We start from the raw sequence: 24248 nt of genomic DNA on the forward strand, positions 1-24248 counted from the left end.
GGTCGTGGCCGACTTTTCCTGGTGTATATATACCCGTATAGGGAAAGGAGGCAAATAGCAAGCAGCGTCCTCTCTAGCCACCAGGGGAATCGATCTTGCTTTTCACCCCGCACTAGCGCCTGCCAGAAACATTCACTTGCTTGGGCTCATTTTCTTCTCATCTCATTAAATACACCGTCTTTTTTTTTTTGGGTGGGGGTAAAATAGATACACCGTCTTTTAGTACTCCCTTCATTCCTAAATACTACGAGCCTTTTTAAGGTTTCACTAAAAGACTATATATGAATGTATATATACAAACTTTAGATTGTAGATGCACTCATTTTGCTTTGTATATAGTTTTTTAATGGATGTTTTTAAAAGACTTATATTTAGGAGTGAAGGGAGTAGATTGTAAACAAGGTTTCTATGTTTATGCAAAAATAATACTATGTAGAACGGGCTGGGCAAAATTGACCCTCAAACATCCGCGGACAAGTTTACTCAGTCTCGTGTGCGTTCGGTTTTAAGCCCTTATGTATCAATGCGTGTAGCCATGACCTCATTTTTTCTCTCTCTATATGTCTAGTCACATGCATATGATTAGCGAGACGAAAAGAAAGAAAATGAAAAAAGAATAAAGTAAGAGAAAATATGGTCTACGATGAGTCAAATCCTATGTGGGAACTGACCTGACAGACAAGACCGGACGCTCCTCATATGACCCCTGCCTATGGGCTGAGTATGAGGTTTTACATATACTCGGACATGTATATGAGGACAAAACAAGGGATCTGATCGGGTCGGTTTTTTTCCTTCTCTCTCATGTCCGTTTAGTGATCGGGGCGTCTACCGGGTTAATTTGAGGGGATCGGCTGTGGATGCGCTTGCATATTTGCTAATCCATCCATCCTGAGGGCATATTAGATTGTTATTTTTCATAGTTAAACTTTGTAAAACTTTGGTGTAGTTCATGGAAAAAAAATAAAAACATCTAGAATATCAAATGTATACCATTAGACTCGTCATGGATATATTTTTTCTTTATTAACTTGGTCAAAGCTTGCGAAGCTTTGACTTTTAAGAAAACTATTGCACGCTCTTTTTTTAAAAGAAGCGAGTACCATCAAGTTTTAGAGAGGCATCAATGGTTTCTGCAAAAGGTAAAGTTGAGCCGGAGGTCCTTTGTGAAAACATATGCAAAGTGTTGGATTTATGTGAATTTGGATGCAATTGTGGTGTTTTCTAGTTAATCTTGCATGCTATAACTTTTTTTTACATATTTTGGCTCTCTCAAATTTGGATGCAATTGTGGTGTCCTCTACTCTCTCTCTCTCTCCTTGTGTAGATACACATGTTTGAGTGGCAAATCTGACTATTGGGTTATGAGAAAAGCGAGGGCAAATGTAAACAAATCACTTACACTAAATAAACGCCTTCCGCGTATGAGACGACGTTGGGACCAAACATCGAATATGCCAATTTAGGCTCAAGAAGTCAAGAGCCTTGCTACCCCGCGTATGTGGGCCAAGATTGCCAGCCACTGGTCGAAAGCGGTCTTCCTAAACCCTATTGTCGATAAGCTCATCAGTTAGCTATGTGCTTAGTTAACTATAAACAAATGATGGTATGTAACAATCACTCATTGACTCCTAAGGTGTTCGGATTTGGGTGCTTAAGTTGTGGAGTTCTTGGTGATGATTAGTTGGGGGGGTTGAGGGTTGCAAGTGGTGGGGTTGTGGCATTGCTGTACTTTGTGGCCATGATTGGTCGCCGTTGACAAGCAGAAGTAGCCACATAGCTTAGGCCAGTTAGCATAGCAATGGCGATTGGGGAAGGCGGGCACGTTTTGACGTTGCTATCAGCCGTTTGGTAAAGCGTGTGCATGATTAGTTTGCTGTGGTCGACGAGGCGTTGGGCGGTCATTGTTTTATGGTATGGGATGCAAATTAACACGTTGCTTTCTCCTCCTTCGTCTTTAACATGTAGCAGCAGCTGGTGTCACCCTTGTTTGCTTCTACCTGGTTTACTCGTCGGTCGACTTCGATCCACTGCCTTAGTTAATTAACGTCGGCAAAAGATTAAAGTTGTTGCTGGTTCACACCATCTGATGAATTAGTCTGGTCTTTAACACTTCATGTTAAATTATCTCCGTCATGGAGCATCGATTTTTCGTTGTTTTAAAAAGCCTTGGAAGTGCACTTGCAAACTACTCCATCCGTTCTAAAAAAATGCCATAACTTGTACTATATTTAATAGAGCATGTCTGATTTTTTCTACGAAAGTACTGATAATCTTGTTACGTTGATTGTGTGCAGGTATTATTTACAGATTTTTTTGAGAAATACTTGCAAATTGTCATGTGAATATTTTGTCCAACATAAACACACATACAAGAGAACAATCAAAGGCGCATGTTGGATTCCTTTATGGACTAGCTAGTCTTGTTGTTCTCATGCATGTTCATCACATGAAAGAGGAAACTTTTGGCCCTCTTCTTGGGTTTCCTTTGCTAGAATTCACATCGATCTGGCCGACATAACTTCGACCAACAGCTGATTCTACTCTACTAGCTTGTCTTTGGAGCATATGTCGAAATTAAGGCCTTGAAACGGGTGCAGTCCTACGCCGAAGTTCTGTTTGCGTCGCTGCCACACAAAGTGCTCTGCAGCTGCTATTGACTAAATTCTGAAAATTACGGCTTGCGCCTCTGCTTTGCATGCTTCATTCCCTGGATCTCCACGAGTGGCATCTCTTTCTCCTTCTCGAAAGCGAAAGGAGGGAACGAGTGGTTGTGTTCATCCCTCGTTGTTGGTGCAGAGGCCGGGCGTAAACTTTCCCCCATAAAAGAGAAGGAGAAGAAAAACAAGTGGAGATTAGCCTAAGTCAACAGTTTAGGCAAGTAAATTTCATCATTTTGTGTATCGAGGGAGGAAAAAATATATGAAGTACTGGTAGGATTAATTTCTTGCCATTCTTGACTTGAAGTGGTCTCCTGACTCCTGATAGCTTTTTCCATTCTCCTGAGAGTACTTCACCATATAATTTACTCACAACCACTACAGCTCAATTAGCATCAGAACAGAGCTGGCATATTCTTCTGCTAGACTTCACAAATTTTCTAATCCCATTCATGGCAGATGCTTGCTTGACTGCACAACATGACCAGATGTCCAGATGACCAGATGAGATCGCCACGAAAGCAGGAGCAGGAGCCATTAAAAAACCACGGAGGCACGGCCGAAACAGGGGACGGGAGCCTCCTTCTGAATCTGACCATGAGCAAGCTAGCTAGCTTGGCTAGCTCATCACAGAGACGTCAAGATCTGCAACCCGAGAAAGAATATATTTTTATGGAAAGGGTAACAATTCAACAACGGCCTAGCTTTGATTTCAAGCGACGCAACAGCAATCCTTTTATGCCTCCCTTTGGGACCTTGGCCAATCATACACGCACAGATGTACGCAAATAGGCGCGCGGCGTGGACAGGGGGGAGATGCTGTGGAAAGAGGCAGAGAAAGCGACGCAAACCGTCGAAGAACTGTTCCGCGGGTTCCTCTCTGTATCGTTTCAATTTTATCGCGTTAGACGGAAAATATAAGAATGATGTTAGCGAAGAAAGAGACGCGGATTATCGAGGAACTTGTTCCGCGGGTTCTTCTTTGCGGTTCCAATTTTATGGGACGGGGCGATGGAATGCATGATCAAGTATGATATGGTTTTCGTGTTGCTTGTGATTAATCATGCACTGTATTTTGATGGGTTGTTTTCTCTCTACAGCAAGGGAACAAAGTGGAGAAAAATGGTATCCGTTGGACCACGAATGATTGCTTTCATAGGATGCTCTCCGTTTTTTGAATATACTATTATGTATAGGGAACTTGTATAATTCTGATCACAAGCCACAACTAAGTAGTATCAGGGTATTAAGAAAATTCATGGTACTACGTAAGTAACCAACCAAATTTCCTGGCACGTTGGGGTTTGACCTTCTCTTTCTTCTGTACACACAGAAGCTAATTAGATTAAGTTAACCCTGAGTCAACAATGCAAATCATCTCTATTCAGTTGCACACACATACTGTAGAATTCTCCAATAAACTACTGGCTTGTGGTCCATTTATGTATAAAGAATTGGCTTGAGGTTTGAACGCAAGCTTGATGCATGGGTTATATTAGGGGTCAGATTAAGAACGCAAGAGGCGTTTTATGGGCAGGGGTGAAGCCACAAGTGTCTCTTCTGTACGCCATGAGCCACTGTTACGTTGTACCCCTGGCTTAGCTTCCACAAATAGGCCACTGCCCCTTGCTTAATTGGGGCATCTCGGTCTCATTTGTTTACATTATGTGGGTACACTTTTGGCCTCCTTCGAACTCCAAGAAAGTGGTTAATTAGGCCTCGATCTTGATTTGGTTGCGCCTTATGTATTCCAACTTGTGTGAGTTTGTTTGTCATCCTTGTTTTATCTTGTGGTGAGGTTGGTATGTTAACACCAGCATGTGTGATGTATTTGTTGGATGTTCGAGTGGTAGTCTTCGTGGTTCGATGTAGATCTCACCTATCATCGCTGATAAGATGTTTTTGTAATCGTCATTCGCCGTAAAATGTGTAGCTAAAGCTATGTGTGAATCATTCATTTTAGTGTAGAAAAAAAAACAAAAATGTCCTTAAAAGGAGATTTCATTTTGAATTAGGGTGGGGTATTTTTTTCTTATTTATTGACAGTTTGTATCAGATTTGTTTTCTTTTGGCACATCGGCTGGCGGTGTAAATCCACAAATTAAGTAAATTGTCAAAAACTACCACAATTCGCGCAACCGTGTCCAGTAGCTACCGCAATACTATTTTATGCGAAAAACTATCAAAATCTTCATAATCAATGGGAAAAAACTATCAAAAGTTTTAACTGCCCGATTTAACGTTTTTAACCGTTTTACTGACTTCCCGGGCCCGCATGTCAGTCTGTGTACGCCAGCCATTGTTTAAAAATCGGTAACTGGTAGCTGCTCGGTCGGCTTGAGAGTAGCGACTAAACGGTGAATCGGCCTATTAACTGGATTAATCGGTAGATTAAACAGAAACTTGCCAACTTATATCTAAATTTTTTATGTATCATACCATAATTCTATGCACCTAGCTATCTAATATACCAAAATATTCTATTATAGGCATATAAAAAATAGATAAGAGGTAAAATTAATAATCATTATACATCTAAATATATAAAATCTCAAAATTCAAAATGAGCAATTAAACATTTAAATTTATCCATATACTTGCTAACATACATCACATAATATACGACAGATAACAACCAAAACCAACAGTTCCATCCATCCATTCACAAAATTATAATTCATAATCTACTAATATATATATTTTTTTATTTTTTTTTAGAAAAGGAGGATGACCCCCGGCCTCTGCATCAGGGAGATGCATGCGGCCATTTTATTTATTATTCTCGAGGACCTTACAAAGTATTACAACAATATGTCTGAATCCGCCATCTTCGCAACATCTGTCGCTACTCCTATCCATATGATGAAGGGGTGCTAGCTGGGCCACATAACCAGATCACTTACCTAAGCCTAACATCAAAAGTCGGAAGCCCCAGCAGATCCGGTCAAGCCATCTGCCACATACCGGGTCTAGGGCACAAAACCGATCTGACGCACTCGTGTGCTATCGCCGTCATCTTCCACCGGTCCGTCTTCAGAGCAAATATTGAGGCTTCTACCTTGTGTAGCCACTCTGCCATTGACGTCACCATGACGCCAGATAGCTACCTCCTCCTGCGCGAGTCCATCTCCACGCATCGGACGCCGAGTCCCCACAGCGCCATGCCGCCGATATCCGTGGATTCTCATGTAAGGTATGGGGGAGGATGGTAGTACCTTGCGTGTCACGTCATTGAGGAAGAGATTGGGGAGCATCCCATGGGAGAGGATGGGGAGTGTCCAAGGGGGGTGGGGTCGAGGCAAGCGACCAGAATGACGGAGCAACTAGATCTTTCAGGTGTAGTGTGGAGACTGGCATCGGTGAGAACACGACTAGCCATCAGCCAGGTTAGGTAGGGACGAAAGGAGCATGAGGAAGCGCGCGAAGGGCCAAACCCTAGGTATTTAGTAGAAAGAGGGGTTGGGAGGCATCATGTGTCAAAATTTTGGGATTCGTTTGCCCATCAGTTAATAGGCCAGTAGTGAATAATTGGCAACTAATTAATCTGTATGCCAACTCATTAATTGGTCTAACTGACCAATTAATCGGCATGGCAAATTAACGCGATGAATAGGTGTTATTCTATTCGGTCATCCTAAGAGTAGCGATTAACTGGTAAGTTAACTGGTTAATCGGACGAATTCTTAAACATTATGGCCGCTCCCCCGTGCCCATGTGCATGGCGCCCCTCCACGCCTCCACTCCGGCTGCGCCCCGCTTCGGCTGGCTGACACTCCGCCCCCCGCGCGCTCGCCCTGGAGCAGGTCCCGGAACGCGGCAATGTTCCGGAGCACGCCCGTGGCTGCGGCCTGCGAGGCCGGCGTGCCGGCTGCACAGGCCACGAGGAGCGCGGCCACGCCGCCACGAGCCGAGATGGTCGCCGACGCGTCCCGCGATGAGGGCGGTTAGCGGCTCCAGCGCTTGGTGCAAGCTTCAATGGCGGCCTTGACCTCTGGACGGCACGGGTCTTTCAACCCGACGAAGCCCAGCAATGTCAGACCGTCGTCGTCGATCTTTGATTGGGTAGTCCATTTCGGCACGGAATAAAACCTACTACAAATGAGGCTAGGCTTCAAGAAAAACACTGGATCTGGTCTTCAGAAAAACACCGTTTGGGACATATGATGTCACATATACCATTGTAGATTCTTTCTTCTTTGGCGATATTTGATAGCCGATCTGACCTGTGGGATCCAACTACCAAGGCAGAGCATGGGGAGGGGTGAAACAAGCAGTGTCCCTTCCATTCACCATGAGCCACGATTACCTAGCTCTATGTTAGCTTCTACAAAGAGGTCATTGCTCCTTACTTAATTAGGGCATTTCGATCTCATTTGTTTATGTATGTGTACGCTTTTGGTCTCCCTTGAACGCTGAGAAAGCGGCACATGTTTAACTCGATCGACATCGTTAATCGGGCTTTGATCTTGATTTAGTACTTGAGGGAGTTATTTGGTCATCTTTGTTTATGTTGTGGTGGTGCGGTGAAGTTGTATAGTTAATTAACACTGCCATGTGCATCGTGTCTATTGGATATCCAATCGGTAATTTTTTGCTGTTTAATATCGATATCACCTATCATCGTGTGAAAGATGTTGCCTAATAGCCATTCACATCAAATGCAAAACTTTGCACAATTCATTGGTTTGAGCAGAAAATCTACAAGGATGTCCTGACATATTGTGTGGTAGAATTTCATTTTGAACCGGAGATAATTTCTACTCTAGTTGTCATCTTATTCTGTTTGACTGATTAGTCCACAAAATTACGTAGGAAAAATAGAAGTAGGCCCGAATTGCTAGAAGTGATGGTGTTCCTTGCTGGTGGGATAGAGCCCATAACATTTCTTCTTTGCAAAGAGAGCATATGTCACTTTTCCTTCTTATTTTGCAACGACGCATGTAAGAATATGATTAACTTGGGTTGTGGTGGCGCGTCCGATAGGTGTTCGATCAAATGCCATTAATTTTTTTCTTGTTAAACTTACTTTTGTTTTCTAGAGATGGCGGGGTACTCGGTGCTCGAGGAGGAGGAGTTGTGCGATGCGCTGTTGGTCGTGTCGAGGAGGAGGAGTTGTGCGATGCATATTTCGTTTGGTCAGCAAAAAAACTTCGCTCCCTATGACATGCACGTCATCCATGAACGCGCAACGAAGTTATTATTGCGTCGGTGGCACACCATCTCCAGCTCTATCATAAAGCTTTGACATGAGGTTGCACGAGTGGAGACAAATGAGGCCATCGGGCTCGTCAACCATGGAAATCATTTTCCTCTTGTTCCTCTATATGTTAGTCAATTCATTGATTCACTCAATGTTCCAACTTAATAATCATCATGTTGTATAGTCTCGATGTGTTGTCATGTTATATGACATGAGCGAGGGTAGGCCATTTACGCCCACACATTCTTGGACGAAGCTCAAGGGAAACTATGTGCGGGACGACATGTGTTGGTTTTGACTCTAGTATCGTTGAATTTGGATCCGATGAATTCGAAAAAACTTGTTGAGTAGCCGGTTATCTCGGATGTAATGTTTACATTTGAATTATTGTTGTACTAGGGATATTTGCATATTATTTGGATGAATTATGTTTTTATAATTATTTAAGTGTTGCAAAATTAGAAGAAGAAAAAGGCCGAGATTTTGGGGACATGATTGGATTGTTGGCTTCTGCATCAATGTCCGTGGACTAGTTTGAATTAGTCCGCGAACAAATAGTGGGGCCGTTTTGAGGATCAGCTTTGGAGGTGCCTTTACAACTTCAATGTAACATGTTAGAAGGGAGAGAGGGATTGATGGAATAGTTGTTGTACTGCTTGAGCCTCATGGGCATATATATAGGAGTATAATGACCAACTTAGAGTATAAGACAAGATAGGACAAATCCTAGGCTATCTCATATTTCATAATTATCAATATACTCAACATCCCCCCAGTCACAACGACAGCGACGCAGACGGTCAGACTCGAGAAGAATCCGAAGGTAAGCCGACGGTCATCCCCCCACAGTCGTAACGGTCGATGCATCACATAAGTTGTGGCTGGAGTGGAAACCGACGAGGTTGCTCAAGCAAGGTGGTATCCCTTTGTGCCGACGTCGAGGTAGCCAAGAGCATAAGATGGTGTAGCCGCGGTCGAGGTAGCCATGCAAAGAACGACGTGGTCGATGTCAAGTTGAGGTAGCAGGTGTCGAGGAAGTCGCTGTGGAGCCACGAGCGCAAGGAGGCGTCGAGTTAACGACAGTTACGGCGCAAACCGGTGGGGGGCGATGTCACCCACGGTGGTTGGAGTAGATGAAGTTGTCGGGGAACACGACAGCGACAGTAGCGATGAGCTGGTGCGGGACGGAGATGAAGGGGGTGGACGGGCAGCGCGACTCGGGTAAACGAGTTGCAGCGACGATGGCCTGACGATGGCGGCGGCGGCTGTTCAGGAACGTGGCCGCCATGCTCTAAGTAGGCGAGGAAGAATCCGACAGCATGACGAAGACATACACCAATGATGGCGTTCCCGCGCCGAATGAGACGGCGTGGCGCATACCACAGGAAGTCGATGCGCGGGGACGATGGAGTGAACCGCGCGCCGCAGCGCTACGGCCCGATGGGGCGACGAAGCAGCATCGCACGTGTCGAGGCAACAATGGGAAGACCTCAGGGCGGCGGCGTAGACCGCGTGTCGCGGCGCGACGGCCCGACAGATGGCGTAACGGCGTTGCACGGGTCAATGCAGCCACGGGGACGGCCTTGGGCGGCAGCGGCGACCACGTGTCGCGGCGCTACAGCCCGAAGGGGCGGTGTCGCGGCAGTACGACCCAAAGGAGGGCGACATAGCGACAATGCGTGAGTCGGTGCAGCCGCAGGGAGAACCACGAGGCGGCGGGTGCTGCGGCCCGACAGGGTGATGCAACGGTAGCCCGTTGCTCGATCGGTGAAGGGGTGCGCTTTACTCGGGACAGTCTTCACGAGACCTGCGGAGGCGCGCGCAACCGATGGGCCAGATCAGTCGCACGTCATAGATGAGGTGGACCGCGGACGAGCGGGTGATCGATCCAATCACGCGCGAGGTCGGGGATGTCGCTCGGTGGAGGCAGGGTGGTGGCGTCTGAGATGAAACCAGCGATGACGCAGCCGGCGCGAGGCAGCGGACGAGGCCGACAGAGCCGCTGGCGAGCAGCCGGCCCGATGCAGGCGACGAGGCCAACACGATCCGAGCCGACAGCCGACCCAAGGGAGCTGACACGGCTAGAGCCGGGAGCCGGCCCAACGCAGCCGGTGCGCGACCGTACGAGGCGACGATGGAGGCTGGTGGTGATGAGTAGTCCGGGTCGAAAAAGGGCGGCAATGGCCGGTGGAGGGCGAGGGGCGAGCAAACGCGTGATCGACGACCGTGAGGGGTCGTCGCATCGCGCGAGGCCGCCAGGTCGGTGGAGAGGCCGGGTCACGCCGATGTCGGAGTAGAGTCGCGGTGGTCGACGGCGACGGCAGGCGAGGCAAATCGATCTTAGATCAGGAAACAAAAAAGAAAACGCCGATCAAAGTGATCGGCGAAGGAGAGAGAAAATCCAGATCAAGAGATCGAAAAAGGACTCTATAGGGCAACCGGTCAACACGACCGGCAGATGAACCCTAGGTAGGGGCGGCGCGGCCCCCGGAGGCAGTCATGGAGGTCGACCGCCTCGAAGGCGACGCGCGGAGCAGAAGCGACGAGCGGCGACTATGTCTAGAAACTTGCGCCAGATACCATATTAGAAGGAAGAGAGAGATTGATGGAACAATTGTTTTATTGCTTGAGCCTAATGAACATATATATAGAAGTACAATGATCAACTTAAAGTATAAGACAAGGTAGGACAAATCATAATGTATCTCATATTTTCAAATTATTAATATACTCAACATAAGCTATATTTTATCCTAAAGGGAAAAAACGGTTGCATCTTATAATTATTCTTTCATCGAACAACTGTAAAATCACAATGTAAACCTGGATCCACATGACCGTGACTCAAAATTCTGGTAAATTCATGGCATCTAGTTTGAATAGTACAGAAATGCACACTAATCAAAATTACATGCATGCATATTGGGCGGTCCTAGAGCATCTATAATCATACCTCTCATACCCCTCAAACGTCCGGTCAGCCGTCTGAACATTGAACGGTCAAAATATTTGATCTAAACGAGCCTCAAACGTCCGGACTAACTGGCACCCCTCATATCTAACCTAAATATGAGACGAATATGAGAAAGCTCGGGCACGCCCGTTTGACCCGCATCGATCCCAAATATATTCATTCCTATCCGCTCGTCGGATCAAACCCTAGCCACTTCACTCCACTCCTATCTGCCACCCAAGCTCACGTCCGACGATCTCCGGCCTTCTCTGGCCTGGTGGGCAACAGATCCGAGTCTTTCACCTCCACATCCGTCGGCCACAAGCTCATCCCTCACGGCCCCGCCGAGGAGATGGATGCCTGACTTGCGCTCAACTGCTCCCGGGAGGAGACCGCCTTCCGGCAGCACTCCGACTTGCAGCGTCGGCACATCTGATGCCTGGATCCGGCATCGTTGCCTCACCGGAGGCGGTGCGATCCGTCTGGTGTACGAACGTCGTGGGAAACGCGCAACCCCTCCGTGGACGCGCCAAGGACACGAAGTGGGCGTCCTCGGACACTAACATGGCACGACGTGCCCGCCGTGTGAGGCAGCGGACGCAGGAGGCGGCGGCGGCCCTCGCGGCGGTGGACGTTGGAGAGGCGGAGTCACACTCTCTGGCGTCACGTATAATGCGTAGGCACGGGCGCTGCAACCGCGTCGTGGTGGACATCGACTCCTTCCAGGAAGGATCCGTCAACGATTAGATGTCCACCGAGACCGTCCAGTTTACGAGCTACGACGAGGAAGAATAAGGCATGTGAGACGGTGAGAGTTGGACTCCCGTGAGCCGGCTAGTGTCCCATGTCCTACTCTACCTCGCCGACGACCGAACCGACACTACTAGGGGCACAGCCGGACGTCCGACATGGGCACGACGGAGCTGGACGAGCTTCGCTTGTATTAGATTTACGTTGTATGTAATAATAATTTAAGGTGTCCGATTATGGAATGCATTGTTTAAGACGTGAGAGCAGCTCCAATAGCATGTGTATATTTGGATGTCTATGTATTCATATAGACAATAGTCTAAAAAGATTCTCTCATATACATGTTCAGTTTTACATCACAACGAGATATCATGGCTGTAGTTGAGTTTAGACGACACCTTCACATTATCCACACATGGACATTGTCGAGGTCGATTTAGAGGATGTGCATGTTTGAACGATTATATGAACAAACTGTTGAACGCCTGTTTTAAGCTCATGTCGTAAAAAACAAGTATAAATATCCATATAGACAAGCTATTAGAGATGCTCTGATCGGAAATGCTCTTAGTATTTGCGAACGCGTATGAACACGTCCGCGCATGTGAATGTTTGAGGAATGGGATTTGACAATTGCGGGCAGATGCTCCTACAAACTACTCCCTCCATTCCTAAATATAAGTCATTGTAGAAATTTTATTAAAGGACTACATACGAAGCAAAATGAATGAATATATACTCTAATATATGTCTCCATACATTCGCACGTAGCCTTTTAATAAAACTTTTAAAAAGAATTATATTTAGGAACAGAGCAGCGAGTAGTGCCGTAGTGTGGTTGAGCTAGCGTCATGCGCGGTACGGGAGATGGGAGACTGGTAGCCTGTCCGAGTGAGTGGCCCTAGCACTGAACATTGGTGGGCTCCTCATGCTCGTCACTGGTAATGTCGGGACCCCACCAACAAACCAAAGTTGGGTCACGTATCATGCATGATTTATTTTTTTGTTTTTGAGGCCACGTATAAGGTGGTCCCGCAAACAAAACCTAAAAAGCATCAAGAAGGAAGAAGCGTTTTGTTTTTTAGACAATGACCAGATTGAACCCGATACGAGTACAGTGTGATGGACTGGGACGGACAGCTGAACCGAAATCATTAACTAAAAAATAATATTTAAATATCATTCCCACAATCTTTTCTTTTTTCATAGATTTGTATTTTTAAAATACTTTATTTTTTTCAAACCGCATGTCTAAATCTCGAACCGTTTTCATCGTTGGTTTCCTCGCGTTGAGATCTTGAGAACTAAAATTTATTTTGATAGATTTTGATAAAAAAATTCATGAAAAAAGTCGGATAAAAAAAGAGAAATCATGTTCTTTGTTTTTGAGAGTCACGACCTGGTTCTCGCAAAAAAACAGAAAATGTATTTTTTGTTCCGTTTTCGAAAGGCACGAGTGTGCCTCTCATGATTTTTTTTTTTAAAAACGTTCTTTTTTGTTTTGAAAGACACGGCCATGCCTCTCGTGAAAACAAAATCATTCCTCTCATAATATATATATATATATATGTATGTATATTCGTTTATGATATGCACGGTTGTGACTCTCACGAAAACAAAACCGTGTCTCTCATGAAAAAAACAGATAAACATGTTTTTTTGTTTTCGAGAGGCACGGAGGTATCTCTTGCGAAAGCAAGCCGTGCCTTTCGTAGAACTAAAACCGTGCCTATCGCGAAAAAAGAACAAAAAAAGCGTTTTTTCTGTATTTTTTTTAGTTATATGTTCAACCAAAAGCTCAGAAACACTGGTGAAAATGAAACACAAAAAAAAAAAAATCAATCTAAACAGCCAAAAACACGTGTGATTTTTTTAGAAAAAAGTAAAATATAAAAAAGTTCAGAGCGTGACATCTGACTAAATGATGACGTATGTGAATGATTATTGAAAGGCTCCCGAAAAAATGCTCTCCAACTAGTTGCTCTCTCGAGCTGAACCGGGCAGAGACAAGAGAAAGGCCGAGTAATAAGAAAAGCCGAGTAATAAATATCAAAATCTTATTTGGCACCTGTAGCGCCCGTTAAAGGCAACCCTATTTGGCATGCTAGGCGCTGGTGAACAAGGAATTTCCTATTTATCGCATTCTACACCAGGGAGTCGAGGCTTTGTATAGACAGATCGAGTGATTCTTGTGACTGGGTCGGCCCATTCAGTCGAAACATCTCTAGGCGTTGTTGCTGGTTTTGCAAACCTTCTATAGGTTCCCAGCCAGTTTTTTCTGGTTTTGGTAAACTTCTATAAGGTTCCCTAAACTGGTTTTTCATTTTTATTTTTTATTTTTCTTTTTCTGCTTTTCTATTTTTTTTCTTTTCTGTTTATATTTCAAAAAAGTTTTGGATTTTCAAAAATTATTCTTCAAATTCCAAAAATGTTTTTGCATTTCTAAACAATGCTCTAAATTTAAAATAGTTGCTCTTTTTCAAAAAATTCATAACTTAAAAACAAATTTCAGTGTTTAATGAAATTTTTGATATTGTAAGCAAGATTTTCTCGGTTTTAGCAAACATTCCAAATTTCAGGGAAAATATTTTTTCAAACATTGTTCGTAAATTCGAAAACGTTCTGAATTTTCAAAAAAAATCATAACTTCAACCAATGTCCGGGATTTTAATTCTGTTTTGATATTTTCCGAAAATTCTGTATTTTACGGTAAAATGTTTTTTTTCCGTTTTCAGTTTTTTTTCTTTTTCAGTATTTCCTTTTCCTATTTTTTGTTTGACATTTCTTTTTTTGATTTTCTCAAAATGTTCCAATGTTTACAATTTTATTAACTATTGATATTTTAATGTTCATGCTTCAAAAAATAATTAGGAATCAAGAATTGATGAATGAAATTTTCATAAATTTGTGAAAAAATGTTCCTGTTTCACGAAGATTGTTTGTCTCTTTTTAAAAATTTGTTTGCAAATTGAAAACTTGTTCATCAATTCCTAAAATGTTCATGATTTGACAATGTTTGGGAATTCTATTAAATGTTCTTTATTTTCTAAAATTATTTGCCTTTTCAAAAAATGTTCTAGTTTCAAAAGGTGTACATAAGTAGCAGCGGCGCAAGCTGGCAGCAACGACAGGGAAGCTAGCAGCGGCGCAAGCACGCAGCGGCAGCGAAGCAAGCAAGCAGCATCAAGCAGCGATGCAAGCTAGGCGCAGCAAAGCAAGCAGCAAGCACGGCAGTGGCGCAGCGAAGCAGCAGCAATGCCAGGTAGGCGCATTGAAGCAAGTAGCAAGCGCGGCAGCGACGCAAGCATTTAGAGGGAGGCGGCGGCTGTTCCGGCGGCTCGCAGCTGCGGCTAGCCTTGAGCATGGCCACGCATGTGGAGCGGCATGAGCAAGCACACACGGCCATGACCATGCCGACTCTGCAGGACCTGTTTACTTTAAAAAAAACAGGGACCCAATTGAGTTTCATAAAAAGTTGCAGGGACCCAATTGCTTTTTGAGTCTTTTCTGGAAGGGACCGGATTGACTTTAAAAATACTAGCAAAATGACCTGTGCGTTGTCACGGAAGAAAAAAAACATAATCTCCAATGATGATGACCACATTATGTTTACATATCATCGCTTGATTTAGAAATTTTGTGCACAAATGTAAGAAAATGTTTCTTCTTTTAAATTTATTCATAAGTTGAATCAATCTTTACATTTAAAAAAAAATATATATCATGGTTGTAAAAAATCTTGCTAACTCAAAGATTTATTCTGAATTTCAAGAATTTTTCTTAGAAAACATACAATAATAATCCGATACATCCAACAGTTAATTCTTCAAAATTCAAACATGTATACTGTCACAAAGACTTAGAAGCATTAATGTTTAACTACATACATTAGATCTTTCGTGAACAATTTTACAAATATGGAAACAATTTTAAAATTGAGAACATTTTTTACAATTTACAAACATTTAGTAAAAATCATAAATATTTTTTATATTTTGAACGGGTTTAAATATTTTCTTTCGAATTGGCGACCAATTCAAGAAAAGACGAACATAATTTTTTATGTTGGAGGATTTTATTTTAAATTCACAAACATTTTTTGAAACACATGAAGTTTTTCTGAATAAACAAACATTTTTATAAATCAGTAATATATTTATTAAATTCATGGACATTGTTTTGGAATTTGCAAAAAATAAATAAAAATCTAGCGCTTTTTTTGAACCCTATTTTTAATTCAAAATAAAAATTCGTCAACATTTTAATTCAAAATTCCTATTTTTTAATATGCAAAAGTTTTTGTAATTCTAAATTATTTAAATTATAAATAAACAAAAATGGAACTGAAAATTTTAAATAAAAAAAATAAAATTTCAAAACAGTCATTAGCTATTTTTAAAATTTTAGGACATTTTTTAAATGCATTAACATATTTTGAATTAGAAATCATTTTGTTAAATGCCTTCAATAATTTTTAATACATGGAATTGTATTTGAGATCATGGACTTTTCTTGTTGTACAAACATTTTTCTAAAATTGCAAACATTTTATTGTATATGCGAGCATTTTTCACAAAACTCCGAGCAGTTTTTGAAGTCACAAACATTTTAATTTTTAAATATGTTGATTTATAATTTTCAGTTTATTAAAATATTAAAGATTATTTAAAGTTCTAAATTATTTAAAATAAAAAATAAAACGGAACTGAAAATAAATAAATAAAGGGAAGTAAAAGCAGGCGGCTGTGCATGGGCCGGCCCATATGGTGTGCTGGAAATTCTCCCAACATGCAGAGCGTAATATAGGAGGTTTTTACATGGGCCGGTCCAATCCAAGATTTTTCGCTTTGTGAAACGTTTTTCATTACTTACCGGTGGCATGGTGGGTAATTTATACAAACTTTAGGGGTAATTTTCAAGACGGACGAACATAAACCGTATTTGCTTTATTATTAGGGAGAGATTAGGAAGAGATATAAGATTTAGCCCTTTATAAGGGCAGCAATTTGGTAAAAGTAATAATCTCCCACAATTCTGAAGCGCCATTAGAACATGAGGGGAACACATATGCTTATTTTTTTTCATTGAGTCATTGTTCTCATCAATGATAAAAGAATGAAAGAATTATCTAACGTAAAGCAGCTGTAATAGATGTCAACTAAACAATGTGTATGCATATCATCCGGACTACACTAACAGCATCTGCATCTACGCAGGCAGTATGTTACTTTATTTTTCCTACTATCACACACATCTGCATGCATTTCAGTATTTCCAGTTGATTGGGGGCGCTTCAGGTAGCTGCAACTGCAAGTGTGCTCATTTCACCTCTCATCTGCAACTACACCATGCTGCAGAGGTGACTGCAATTCTCCTCTCGGCGTGGACGTCTCATTCTCACACCCCCTTGTCACAATGGAGTTGAAGCTTCGCCTCAGTGGTGAGGCAAACCGAGTACACACAGACCCGGTGGCGCACCTTGGTGACAGGTTCATTTGCTCAAGTGCGTGCGCTTGGAGCTCCGAAGGGTAGTCGCGCACGCACCCGATCCGAGGGCCTGCCCCGGTTGACCACTTGAAAGACAATTGCTTGCCAAGCTGGTATGATTTCATGTCCTTCTTGGAGTTGATCCTCTGAAGGATCTTCTCGCGCGGCACCGGTGCCTTCTTAGCCCTTTGTAGGTCATTTTCAGACATGTGGCTGCTAGTGGAGGCTTCAGTAGCTTTGGCATCTTCTGATGAACCCGGTGTTGCCACCGCTGGTTCCTCGCGTTTTTCGCTCTGTGTAGATGTTGTTTGAACAAGTTGTGCTTTCTGAAGAGGGCCAGTTTCTTCAGGTGCAACAGGGCCATCTTCATATTTGTTGTTCTCCGAGGCAATCCTTTTGAGGCTACCCCAAAATTCCTCATCCTCCTCTGCTGGGCTCATCTGCAGCAATTTGAAACATGTAGTAAGACCATAGTGCTACAATGTATCGACACGGAGGAAATGTGTATTTTTTGTCTGAATCATATTATAGGATGCTCACCTTAACATGAGTGAGATCAACCAAGTTGTCCTTCAGGAAGCTTTTAAACTCCTGGAAATTCTCCTCTGTGGGGCGGTAGTGACCACTGTGAGGCCAAATAGCCTGCCAACAATAAAGTTCAGAAGATGGTGTCAGCATGTTACCTGATAAATCTGGATGTAAAAGCTGTTTGCAGATAAGAAAATCGCATACATACCTTGAGTGTCCCATTTTCAGCAACCAGTCTCCCAGCAGCAGAAGTAGCTCCCCCAACAAGAAAGCTAGAATGCTGGGATTTACCTTTCTTCTTCTGCAATTCATAATGGCAAGATTCATTCATATTACACACCAAACTGACATTTCTACAGTTGATTATATTTACCTGACCAACATAACTGCATATTTACCTGACCAACATAATGGCTCTTAGATGTGCTAAGAACAAAGATCCACTTTGCGTCTCTCGGGCCGAAGGACGTGTCGATTATTTGCCGGCTTTTCCTGTACATGAACTTGCTGTCCTCAATTACGACTTCATAGTCCTCTCTTTCCTTCTGCACAGTTTAAATACACTCTCCGTGTTAGCCACCACATATGCGTTGCAATAACCTCTGCTCAGTTGAGTCCTCCACTCAATGATTGTGAACACTACCTACCGGACCGAGGTACTTGATGCACTGGCTCAGAAGCTTGGACCGGGAGCACTTGCCTTCAAGATTGATCTCTTTGCCTTCTCCAACATCAAGCCTGGATTTTTAGCGATCATAAGTGCACATTCCATTTGTTGGCTGAACAATTCAGAGATGTGTTCAATGAGCCAACTCACCAGTAGAAGAACGGCTGTTTGCTTTCACTATGGAGCCAGCAATCATAGTAGTAGTGCAGGTTGTGGCCGTAGCGGTGGCGCGGGTCAATCTCCAATGGCAATTTGAATACCAACCAACATCAGCTCATTGCGTGGTAAATAAAACATAACTACTTATGGCAGTAAGAACATGAACAAATCGCAGCATATGAGAAAAGAAATGAGGAGACACTCACCGCCTCGAGCCAATGCTGCAATGCGAGTTTCTGCGCCTTATCATCCTTGGACAGCCCCTTTCCAACCTGAAGGAAAACACGCCCAAATTTGACAAAATATTTGTTTGAGATGTTTGCCGGTTTCAGATAAAGGCAGGTGACCAGATGTGTTTGAGATGCGAGATTTGTTGTGTTGTACCTTCGCAGCCCGGGATCTGGCCCTTGACCACTTGGACACGGCCGTCTCCTGCTTCTCGATGTCGAAGAAGGAGACGGAGCTCCGGTTGAGGAGCGCGAAGTCCAGCAGCTTCCACCAGCACGTCGCAGTCGGCGAGCTGCCGCCGCGTGCGGAAGCTCTTGTACACCTTCTGCAGCCTCAGCATCGCCGCCTCGTGCCGCGGGCTCTCCCCGTCGGCGTCCCTCAGCCTGGCAAGCGCCCTCGGCATAAGTGGCAGAGGCGCCTCGGCCTCGGCGGCGGCGGCGGCAATGTCGCCGGCCCTGATGGAGATCTCGGTCTCCAGCTGGAGGGAGCCGGAGCTGTGGTCGAGCTGCTGCTCCCGCCACACCCGCCGTCAGATCCATCCACGCCAAGCCCGGATCGGGAGGGGAGGGGGAGCTCGAGCCGCCGCATCGCCCTAGCCGCTCGAGCCGCCGCGTTGACCCTATCCAGATTCAGATGAAAAAGGATGGCAGGTTGAGTAGGCAAAACTACAGGGGGTTTTGTGTAAGAACGAAACATTTTCTCAAAGTATCCACTTAAAACAGGACTGCGGGTTAATTACCTGAAACGACAGGGATGTTTTCGCAAAAATGCCACGACGGACGACCAGAAACCCTATTTGCTTTATTATTATTAATAGTACAAATGCCCGTGCGTTGCACCGGGTAAAATCTCTCCCTAATAATAAAGCAAATACGGTTTCTCGTCGTCCGTCTTGAAAAATACCCCTAAAGTTTGCATAAATTGTCCACCATGCCACCGGTAAGTAATTAAAAACGTTTCACAAAGCGAAAAATCTTGGACTAGGCCGGCCCATGTAAAAACCTCCTATATTACGCTCTGCATGCTGGAAGAATTTCTAGCACACCATATGGGCCGGCCCATGCACAGGGGCCTCCTTTTAGTTCCCTTTATTTATTTATTTCAATTCTGTTTTATTTTTTTATTTTAAATAATTTAGAGCCTCAAATAATCTTTAATATTTTAATAAACTAAAAATTATAAATCAGCATATTTAAAAAATTAAAATGTTTGTGACTTCAAAAACTGCTCGGAGTTTTGTGAAATATGCTCGCATATACAATAAAATGTTTACAATTTTAGAAAAAAATTTGTACAATAAGAAAAGTCCATGATCTCAGATACAATTCCGTGTATTAAAAATTATTAAAGGCATTTAACAAAATGATTTCTAATTCAAAATATGTTAATGCATTTAAAAAATGTCCTAAAATTTTAAAAATAGCTAATGCCTGTTTTGATAGTTTCTTTTTTTATTTACAATATTCTGTTCCATTTTTGTTTATTTATAATTTCAATAATTTAGAATTACAAAAACTTTTGCATATTAAAAAATAGGAATTTTGAATTAAAATGCTGACGAATTTTTATTTTGAATTTAAAATAGGGTTCAAAAAAGCGCCGGATTTTTATATTTTTTTTGCAAATTCCAAAACAATGTCCATGAATTTAATAAATATATTACTAATTTATAAAAATGTTTGTTTATTCAGAAAACTTCACGCATTTCAAAAAATGTTTGTGAATTTAGAATAAAATCCTCCAACATAAAAAATTATGTTTGTCTTTTCTTGAATTGGTCGCCAATTCGAAAGAAAATATTTAAACCCGTTCAAAATATAAAAAAATTTCACGATTTTTACTAAATATTTGTAAATTGTAAAAAATGTTCTCAATTTTAAATTTGTTCTCATATTTGTAAAATTGTTTACGAAAAATCTAATGTATGTAGTTAAACATTAGTGCTTCTAAGTCTTTGTGACAATATACATGTGTGAATTTTGAAGAATTAACTGTTGGATGGATCGGATTATTATTGTATGTTTTCTAAGAAAAAATCTTAAAATTCAGAATAAATCTTTGAGTTACCAAGATTTTTGACAACCATGATATATATTTTTTGAAAATGTAAAGATTGCTTTAACTTGTCAATAAATTTAAAAGAAGAAACATTTTCTTACATTTGTGCACAAAATTTCTAAATCAAGCGATGATATGTGAACATAATATGGTCACCATCATTTAAGATTATGTTTTTTTTCTTCCGTGGCAACGCACAGGCCATTTTGCTAGTAAACATAACCAGATTCATATCTTTCTGCACCATTTTTATATCCGATTTTACTAAAGTCTATGATAAAGTTAAACGTGCAGATTTTCTTATTTTTAATAAAAGTCAATGTTTCCATAAAGATTGGAACACTTTCTAAGTATAGTTCAATTTTTAAGAAACTGGAACATTTCTTTGAAAGAGCATTTTTAAACATATTTTGCTTCTATTCGACTTTGACAAACATTACAGCTAATATTGTTTCTATAGACATGCCTATAACAGTTTGACTAAAAGGAAAAATATAAATAGGTACATTACATAACTCGTTGCATCCATCAAGAGTGCTTGTGAGGTAATATCATCTCAAGCTTCACACTAATCTAAGGGAGAAAAGTATCCAAGGTACATGAACCACACAAAACCAACCCTAGTTGGAATGTAAAATTATCCCATCTAGGACTGCATGGCGTCACCCACATCTGTTTCCCCTTGCACTTCACTAATCATGTACTGGAACTGAACTAATCCATCTGCTAGGAAATGAGAAATTGGATTCAGTAATGTATGTCAAATAACCATGTTGTACTATTCAACACGAAAATACAACATTGATGTACAATTCAAACTAACAATCTCAATCGTATGGGGGTAACCATTGGGCGCCGGTTTATGTATGTTAGTTTCCGCTAAACCTTTTGTTACCGAGGGATCTGTTGAATGGAATGAAATCGGGAGCTTTGGTCATCAATTCAAAAAAAAATGTTGTCAAAAGAAAGTTAAAGACAAAAAAGACAGAACCGAAGCATGGCATGATAGGAAGGGAGCTACCGCCGAGTGGGAATGGGCCTTCATGAGTAGGGGCGGAGGGCGGACTCTTCGTGTGAGAGTTCGATTCAAGGGAAGAGCCGGCTACGCTCGGTAAGAAAAAGAAATCCAACCGGTATGACTTACTGAGTGGCACTGCAATGGAAGCTGGGTTCCAGGTGCTGCAAAAATTACAGTACCCAAAGTCGTTGTGCTAGTACGTGCATGGAGAAGCTCATGAGCATTTTCAGCTCATGATTAGCATCTCACAAAGCCATGAAACTACAAAGCTGAGAGCAATTTGTTAAAATTGATGTGTCGAGAATACTACATGTGCTATGGGCAACTAAAAGCAAACATAATTCGAGTAATCAACTAACTTGTGATCATCAGGTACCATCTCCCTTGCCCTACCCGCACAAAATATTGCATAAGCATCAGCTACATACCTGCAGTAAGAATAACTTCTAGTTACTAATCAGACTGAAAAAGAAATAGCATTATACAAATACTCCATATATCCAACAAAAGAATTGAGAGGGCAGCACTCACTTGTCGACACCACAAAGTTGCATAACACCGGGCAGCAGAGCGCCCCCGAGGCCGCGCCGCGCGCGTGCGCCGCGATGCAGGGGAAGTGGAAGGAGTGGGAGCACTCCTCCGTGAACACCGCCGCTGCGCCGCCGTTCTTGACGCCCCTCGTGCACACTCCGCACCGCGCCTGCAAGCAAAGACACCCGATCAATCACCATGAAATATTTTCCATGAAAATCATGAGCTAAAGTAGCATCGGGATGATGAAAAGATTTCCGTCCGTTCTTTTTGGTCAGTAGCTGCAAGAGGATTCATCGAGGGATTGAATCATTGGACGGTTGCTCAAATCAGAATCAAGGTAAATCTGATCTGATCCGATCCGAAGCAACTTTTCCGCATCTAGGCTCCACTCTTCCTTTCACTTGACATAAAGGGGAACAGAGCAGCCTTTTATCCTCTTCTTCTTCCTTCGCACGATTGCATCTTCTTCCAAATGATGAGATTCTTTCACTCCCATTCGGAAGTTGTTCTCGAAGAACAACTTGGGGAGATCTTCCTTGCTCAGGATTTGTTTTGTAGTGTAGCCGAATTGGAAGTGTGCCGAAAGAAGATCTCGTTGGAGGAATGATGAGAAAAGGTGGCACGGAATGAAGAACAAAAGAAAAGAGAAGATGGAAGTGGGGATTGGAAAGCTGCTGCTGTTATAATAATGATAGTTGGATGATTATCACGGTGAGAATCGAATCTCAAGATGATGATGGGGGTTAGGACAAAACAGAGGAGGAAGGGCGACAATGATTGATTGATCCCGGTGCTCTGATCTCTCTACACTGGAAATGGGGATCGCCAATCACCACCCACCATTGCAAGCGACAAGCAACGGGATAAACATGCTGCATTCAGGTGCCGAAGGAGGAAGAAGACGGGGAGGGAGAGTAAAAATGGGGTCTTGGGATGGGATGGGTGGTTACCTTGGTGAGGAGGATGGAGGCCTTGAAGAGCGCGAATCTGGAGGGGGATCTGGGCGAGGACGGCGCCGAGATGGCCTGCAGCAGCGGCATCCGCTTCCGGGCCGACACGGGCGCCGACGCCGCAGATGGCCTGCAGCAGCGGCATCCGCTTCCGGGCCGACACGGGCGCCGATGCCGGCTGCTGCGGCGTCGGCGTCACGGGCGCCACGCTCTCCGGCTCCGCCGTCGGCTTCGTGCAACACCGCAGTGCGGGCGCCGACGGGTTGCCGCCGCCCATGTCGGAGAAGAAGGCGAGCTTCCACGGGGTCGCCGGCGCCGCCGCGGGCGGCGGGCGGCGCTTGGCGCTGCCGCCCCCGCCGCCGTCGCTGTCGTCCCGGCTCACCGACGTGCATAGCGCCCTTCGCCAACCCGTCCCCATCTCCCTTGCCGCCGGCCTGTGGTCAGTCCTGCCGTTGGCTGGCTGGTTGGCTCAAAGTCTCCGCACAGAGAAAGTAACGGTTCGACTTGACTTACAGAAGGACTGCAGGTTGAATCCTCGAAAACGGAGGTTTTTTTTTTGCAAAATTTCCACGATGGACGACCAGAAACCGTATTTGCTTTATTATTAGGGAGAGATTTAAAGAAAAAAATACAGAACCTCCTTGTTATGCCATTATACGGCATTAATTGTAATAAATATGTACAATAATGTTAAATGTTTTCTTTTAAAATATCGGGTAGAATTATCATCGGCGGACCACACGGAGCCATTGCAATATAGTATACACTTGTATTAGATGGCTCGGCCCTGAAACAATGCACGCCTTCTGCTGAGCAAAACTGCCACACTGAAGAATCAGGGCATGGGGTTACTCCTGCTACAACCGAGGATGATGCAGCTGCGATGGCTACAACATGTACCGAAAGTGAAGTGGGCGTCGGCAAGGTGAGTTCTGAATTTATTTGTTGTGCAAATGGGTTTAATATCAATATTAGCAACATAGAGTTTGTACGGAGGATCTTAAATATTGTGTTTGAAGTAGGAGGAGGTAAGGTGCAGGAAGAATCTGCAACCGT

General features: G+C 43.3%; 1 long non-coding RNA gene and 1 pseudogene across 1 annotated transcript; both read right to left on the bottom strand.

The window, feature by feature from the left end:
- Window positions 1–16616: 16616 nt before the first annotated feature.
- Window positions 16617–21154, bottom strand: LOC123441381 (annotated as a pseudogene).
- Window positions 21155–21209: 55 nt separating this feature from the next.
- Window positions 21210–22250, bottom strand: LOC123442622. The gene is made up of 2 exons (XR_006630496.1): window positions 22068–22250; window positions 21210–21416 (listed from the first exon to the last, which is right to left on the bottom strand). It is a non-coding gene; the product is annotated as an uncharacterized LOC123442622 (long non-coding RNA).
- Window positions 22251–24248: the final 1998 nt, after the last annotated feature.

The sequence above is a fragment of the Hordeum vulgare genome, chromosome 3H (genome assembly GCF_904849725.1).
Source record: "Hordeum vulgare subsp. vulgare chromosome 3H, MorexV3_pseudomolecules_assembly, whole genome shotgun sequence".
NCBI classification, from domain to species: Eukaryota; Viridiplantae; Streptophyta; class Magnoliopsida; order Poales; family Poaceae; genus Hordeum; species Hordeum vulgare.